Source organism: Rhea americana, unplaced genomic scaffold (genome assembly GCF_003343005.1).
Source record: "Rhea americana isolate MKP2758 unplaced genomic scaffold, rheAme1 scaffold_311, whole genome shotgun sequence".
Classification (NCBI taxonomy): Eukaryota; Metazoa; Chordata; class Aves; order Rheiformes; family Rheidae; genus Rhea; species Rhea americana.
The window spans coordinates 658,356-665,840 of record NW_028186437.1 but is presented as its reverse complement, the minus strand read 5'-3'; positions in this window follow the sequence as shown (position 1 = coordinate 665,840).

Sequence of the window (7,485 nt, the reverse complement as noted above, 5' to 3'; positions counted from 1 at the left end):
AATGAAGCACAGGGGGTTGAGGGTGGCACGGAGAACCGTAGTATGGCATGAGCTGAGAGATGTATGATGCCAGCATCCAAATAAAGCTTTTGGCACCAGCGTTTGCCTGAACAGTCCTCTTACCGAACCAAGCAGCTCTCTGCTGTCAAAGCCAAGTTGGCATTTGACTTCTGATAGTCTCCAAGTGCAATATGGGAACACCATAAAAACCTCTTTAAACAGTATTTCCCCCACCTATATTCCCCCAGTTTTATTCTAAACTGAGATTTAGGCTACCAGCAGTTTAAATGTGCGCATTGTAGATTTGGAAGCAGCATTACTGTCCTCAGTGCTGGATTTGCCTGCAGGTTGCATGGGTGGTGTCCAGCAACCAGGAGGCAGATGTGATTTCTTTTCATACATTTTTTCCTGTGATTTAGTTGTGTGTTTGTGGTAGCCCAGTAGCCAGGCTACATATCAGTTAGATAAATGATGTGGGTGGAGAACTTTTAAGTGGAGCAAGCCAGGAGCAAGGTTTTTATTTGTGACCCCAGGCAGAAGAAGGATGATTCCAGCCTTGATTTTTATAGATTTTAATCTTCCCAGAGGAGGCACCTTGTCTTTTCTTTATGCAGAAGCAAGCGAGTGCAACACTGTTGCAACACAGATAAACAAAACAGATAATGTTCGTATTTTTATAAGCACAATTTCATTGTGTCTTAAATTCATAATCTGGGAACTTTATGGAGTGCACATGATGCCCAAATATGGACTGCTTTCTTTTACATGAGCTGTGTGCACACTTGTGTTTGTATTGTATGAGAGAAAAAGGCTTATTCCTTTGGGTGACGGTTATTGGAAATCTCATTATACACCTTGCTAAGATGAATTGCTGCAACGCAGAATTCCAAATACTGGTGTTACATCCTTTTTTTAAAAAATTTCCCTTCAGAGTATCACAGTCTAAAAAATGCATTCTTTGAAGTCATACTGAAATGCAAGAGAAAGCCATCCAAGGAAGCTTGCTGGGATTACATAATGTCATATATTGTAAAGCCACACAGCTCTGCTTCTGTAAGGATGGCTCTGTTAGGCTTCTTCATTGCAGACTGCCACTGTGAGAGGGTCCTTGAAAATCCCATAGCCTCTCTCTGTGCTCTCTGTGTAGTGATCCATCATGCACTTCCTTTTCCTGCCATGCCCAGCATTGTCCATTGGAGGAAGGGATCTGTGGAAAACAAAGGAAGTGCTCAGTCCCTTAGGAAGGGTTTGCACTGAATTGAAGCACAAGCAAGGCAGKAGGCGTAAGGATTCTGAGTCCTTGGGTGGCCTTTCTGCTTACACTGGTATCTTTATCCCAGCATAGATCCATCCTCAAAACGCCACACCGTGCTCAGTCAAACTCAYGTATCTGATTGCCTGATCTGTAGCAAGTTGAAGGCTTAATCTTTTTTGCCTGGGAAGCTGGCCTAAGCCTGTGCCTGAGTGCAAATCTGTGAATTTTGCTGTTAAGGAGTGAGTCTGTGATTTACAGCTAGCGCAGAAGTTGTCTGTCTTAGATGCCAGACAGTAAGGCAAGTTCTAATCTAAAGTGTATAGCAACTGGGAGCCTTTTCTCTGCTTAGAAGGGCTTTTGGATGAAGCCGTAGGAAACCAAAAAGAGTGTGACACATAATTCTGTCACAAGCCACCAAGAATTCCTGGCTAGCCAGTGGGCAAAGCAAGGAACCACCCTGAACAAAATAAATCAACTTTGTAAGAGCTCATGTTACAACTTGCTCAAGACGACAGGTTGTAACTGAAGGTCATTCTGGGGAGCAACTGGTGACTCTGTACAGCCGTGTTCCCTAAAAGAGCATGGTTCTCAAGATACCAAATCTGCCCCATTTGTTTATTTGTGTTATTTTATCCCTAGATCATCCTATTCCCTGCRTCTTTTCTCTTGGTGTAAATTCTCCTGATAGTGTTTGTGCATATTTGGGACAAACAGCTGGAGAAGATCCCTTGTTAGAGTTATCAGTAAACAATAACTGAGAGTCTGGTTATTTTTCTCTCTCCATATTTTCAACACATGCAGAAGCTATTATATACTGAATGTCTCAATCATGCTAGAAGAGAGTCAACACCATATACATCTAGCTTTGTTCTCACCTGCTAGCTTAAGAATCTGAATTACAATCTGAAAAATTGTACTCGTTTTTTCTGGATCCTATTTAAGCAAGGAGCCTGACTGAAGCGCTTTTTTTCTTTAAACAGTATGTCAGAGCACACCTAGCCAAATCCACCAATTTCTTCTTCATGTGAACTCAACTCAATGCAATACTGCTACGAAGGCTGGAATGCCCACAAATGTGTAAAAATTAACTGAAATAATTCAATGTGAGATGGGTAACTGAGACCTGTGTAAAAGCAGAACTACTTCACTTTTTTTTTCTATCTACAGAGTCAGTAGGAAATGAGAATCTGTACCCATTGACACAGGAAAGCTTTGGTTAGGAGGCTGCTGGTTAAAAGGCCTTTTGAGTTACACAGCTCTATCATCCTGTCCAGTGCTCCCAGCACACAGGACTCTTCTGCAGAGGACCTTTCCAGACCTTTCATGTATTGACTTTCAGAAGTTCTCAGGCTCTTTTGGGAGGCTGTTTAACAGTTGTCATTAAACGTGCAGATATTTCTTCACGTTTGGCATTTTTCGACCTCTCAAATGTGATTTAATAATAGCAGTTCTGCCTGAAATTCAACCTGGAAATTCTAAGTCTTCTGCCAAAATAACTGGCAAAGCCGTAGACAAAGCCGCTGCTTTCTCCATGTCCCTGAGTGTTAGTTAGCTGTGGTGGATTCCCTGCCCTCRCGTGGCTTCCACCCAAAGCCAACTCTTCTCTCTTTCAAGACTGAATGCTGTTGCAGACAATGTGCTAAGAAAAACYGTTCCTATATATATGTAAAGGAAACCTGTCAGACCAACACTGTAGGGAGAGGTGCTGTGTGGTTATGAGTAGGATCCCTGTGGCCCAACTTCTACCTTGAAAACTAAACTTTCACCCTGCTGGCTCCTTTTGTGTTGCTCAGCGGAGTCCCCACCACCCACGCCTTGCCTTTGCTCTGTCCCACCTCTCCCAACATTTCCACTGCCGACCATCCTGCAGCTCCCTCCATGTGCCCGCTTGCAGTTGCCCTTCCTGGCTGCTCTCCTCTAAAACGTTGTTCCCCGTTGTCAAATAAAACTGCCCACTTCTGGCCAGCCCCGTGCTTTGGTGAAGTCCTCTGATCCTGATGCTCCACCCGAAACTCCCCCTTCTTTCCTGCTCAGCCACGGTGAGTGACAGTAGTAACAGCCTTGCGTGCTCTCTGTGCTGTTATAAGTAAAAGGAAGATAAATACTGCTATTGCATGTTCACTCCAGTACTAGTGTGCATGCTCGTTATTTCCTGTAAGGTTTCTCACAGATGCTGGACTGGAGCTCTTGGTTTTGAAAAAATAAACAAACCAGCAGCTTTGAAGCACATAGAAAAATACCACGTGGGCTTTGCAAAAAGGAAAAAAAAAAGAGAAAAAGAAAAAGAAGGAAATGTAGGCCCGGTGCTGGGCCTGCAACATCCCTTGCAATGTGCCTTTCAACTAAAGAAACAAATCCATTTGATTCGGCTAGGGCCTGGTGGAAGGTGTCCTTACCTGTGAYCAGCAAAAGCAAGGTGAACTAACAGGCTCAGCCTCCAAAAGCTGRSAGCGATGTGTCRGGGTGTGYGTGTGYGTGTKTGTGCGTGTGTGTGCGTGTGTGTGCGCGCGTGTCACTGCCCTCTGCCGGATAGACTCTGGCAGACACATGCATGGCTTTACATTGAGATTTTTCTCTCTGTTTTCTCCTGCTAAAGGCATCACGGATAGCCTTGCCTCTCACCAAGAAAAGGTACGCCCTCGATCACTGCACTGTCTCATCTGTCACCTTTTAAAATTCAAACTGAGAGTCCTCTGCAAAAGAAACATCCCTAGTTTTCCATGACTTCTATTGCCCTTACTCGAGCCTTCCCCTCCCTCTCCCTGCTCTGCATGCCTGGAAAACACTTCCTTCAGGCAAGGCACTGATGTGGGAGCCTTCACTGAAGCTACTGCCGCTGGGGACAGCCTCCCAGCTCCTCAGCGTCCCAGTTGCAGGACAGCGAATTCCTCTCGACTCCTGCTCTGAGTCTGGGCTAGCAYGGCTGTTTGCTGCACCGGGGTTGAGGCTGCCAGAGCCGAGAGAGGGGCGGTCTGTGCCCRTGTGCAAGGTGCACGGCCGGTGGCTTGGGCAGCACGGAGGGGTGTGCAGCTCCCCAGGGTAAACCCCAGCCCTCCTCTCTGCAGACTGATTCCAGCTYTCCCCATCTTAGATTACACAATGTTAATTTACTCTTAGCTACAGCCAAATCGTTTTACAGCTGGAGAAGAAAGTCTGGAAGTATTTACTTGAGTATTCTTGTGACATTCCTTGGGTTGTTTTCGTATCAAATCCCTCCTGTCCCTGCTTGTGGTTGGTATGCCACTAACCAGCTCAGCCCTTTTAAAATGCTTGGGGAGGAAGCACGAGAAAGAAAGGAGCCGGCACAAATATTTACCAGAAATGAATGTAAAGTTCAGGGTTTCTTTGCAACATTTGAAATTCATTCCACACTTGTTAGTTGAAGAAATCATCTGCTCAGGCAAAGAAAATAATGTCATCTCCCATACCTGCTAGCCCCAAACTTCCAAACACGTCTGTGCAAACACTGACTATTTACATGTTCCGATGCACACTGGAATTGCACACTAGGGATTATTTCCTGAAGGAACCCACAAATAACTTCTGAATGACAACCAAAATGAGAAAATTGGGATTGGTTCACAGGCAGTTCATGAATAGAAAAAGAGATGAAATTAGCTGAATGAACTGTTCATTATGCATTATTCAGCCAGCTGTCCTAATTAGTGCCTTAAGGACTGTTCTTGTTCCCACTGCAGCCAGCTCCAAAACTCCTTTTGATTTCAGTGGGAGCAGGATGGAGCCCTCAGAGAATGGGCCCGGTGCCTGCTTCCTTTGTGGTGCCCCCGCCTTTTTTTTCCACTATTGCTTATTGATTCCAAGTTTTTGTGTCTTTTATTAAAAGGGCTGCTTCTAAAATGTCCTGCATGATAATCCATTAATTGCAGTAAAAGAAAAATAGCACCAGTCCCAGAGAGGGTGTCTTATGCCCAATGTGTGCTCTGAAGGGGAAAGGTTTTTATGCATCTTCTTGCTCTGCTGTTATCCATGCTAGGTGGTACCAAGGAGCATAGAGGTTTGCTGGGTTTCGAGGCCCGTTGGAAAACATGAATCCATGCAGAAATGTCACTAAGGCAGAARGTGCAGGAATTAAATGTTTGCACTCCCAAGTCCAGAGCTTGCAGCTGGGCATCTGATTTTTTTTTCTGTGTAATGATAGTGTTTATCTCCCACCAGAAAGTTATTACAGCACATTTTTTCTGTGAATGCAGCTGTTTTAGTAAAACACACCAGTTTAGACTGATGCATGTGCCACTGCTGGAGCTCCTTCATCTTTTAAGACTTGTTTCAATARCAGACTGTTTTGTTCTGCTTTCAGATATATAAGACACAATATTTGTGTTGGTCTCTCCATCAGATCACCTGTGCTAGGGACCAGAATAACATGTTATATTCTCTTCTTTTTCTCACCAGGGCAGCCAACACCTTTAGGAGAAGTGAAGCAGGACTCTGGTATTGCTCACGAGAGACTGATGTGTCATTTTGTTTCATATTGTGCTCAGTTTTGTTCTGGGTTGCAAAGTTGATGAAACTAGAGAGTCACAACGGCAGATCATCACCCAYATAATTGTTGCTGCTGGTGATGTGGCCAAGGAAAACCCAGACTGCCATTCAGATCCCAGGTTGCATTTGAAGGGGTTGCAGTTAACTGAATGACCCAGTCTCTTAATCTCGCTGCAGAGCAATGCCGCAGAACGCCTGGGTCCCTGAGCTGGCTTGCCTGCTCTGCTCTGTGTGCTGGCRTGAAGCAATCCAGATGCTCTTAACAGCAAGACAGACCTGCATCTGCCGTACAACCCATTTAGTCATTCCTTACCAGCACTGCCTTTTTTCCTAGCAATTAGCAGTTTTTATCAGGATGCCTTCCTTGGAAGTCTTCCTGCCCTTGATGCCCCCAGCCCAAGGCAGATGTGTGTCCATTGGGGACCATAGAGAATCACTGGTCACAGAGCAGACACCAGTTTAGACATAGACACAGGTAGGCTTTGCCTGGGTTTTGCCATGATGCAGACATGTGGTGACATTTCTTTCAKTTCTTTTGCTCCCTGGGCGAACAGCAGCCGCACAGCATCACGGTGGGGATGGTGGGTTTCAGACCCCACAGAGATGGAGCTGCTGGTGTTTCCTACCCAGCAGACCTCAATGAAATTGCCTCCTGGGGAGAGAGTGGAGGAGGTACCATCATCTCAGCCATGAGGAATCTCCACAGCCCCATTCGTTTTGGGCTGCTCTCYACAGACTGCCTAAAATGGATATAAAGGATCTTCAGGCTGGAATTTATTTTCTTCCTAAGACCATCCTTAAAATAACAAACACAAGAAAACTGGTGACATGCAGTACATCTGTTTGAATAACATGGACCTTCTGTCTGTAAAAGAGGAAACTCCAAATAACTCTTTGATTTGTGTTTCCTTTCTTCTCCGTCCTCATCTCCTCCTCCTCACTACTGTATACAAATCTGTTCTGCACACTCAAAAACACCAGCTCCTTCTCCTCGACAAGCTTATTTTTATGCCATGTGATAGTTATTTAATTTCCTCTTTGCTTCTAATGCAGCTAATATTTATCTTTCCTGATGGGATTGCGTCTTTGTTTATACGCTGATGTCAAGGGGTAAGGGCAGCACTTCTTCAGATCCGATAGACCAAATTCCTGCCCTCTGACTGCGTCTTGTGGAATAGCATCTTCCCCCRCAGGCGGTCCCACAGCAGCCAACTGTCCCGGTTGAGAAAAGCAATTAGGATTTAAATATGTGCTTAAAGTTAGCACASGCAGAAGTCCTCTTCTAAATAGGGACGCTCCCTGAAGCGGAGCCAGTGGAGTCACTCGTATGGCAGGCGACGTTCAACATGAATAAGGCTGTTAAAATCTGGCCCGGCGCTAGCTGGCTCATTGTTTCTCCAGAAACAGCAAGGCTGTGAAAACAATGGCTAGTGGCCATTTCTTGGCGTTTTTAAGAAAACCATTTAAGCACAGAATTTAAATATATGTAAAACAGAGATTGCAAGGCACCATTTCCAACAGTTCTGCCAAAATCGATACAGTCCTCAGAAAAACAAGATCTTACCAGGTTTTGTGTTTTGTCAGTTTTCTTTTGTTCAAAGCTGCAGTCTAAACCAAGTTATGAACCATATTTTCCTCATTAAATTTGCTTCCTTTCTGCACTCGTCTTTTCACTTCATTACCACATGCAATTTTTTTTAAAGCCCTCCTAGCTAATATCACAACTA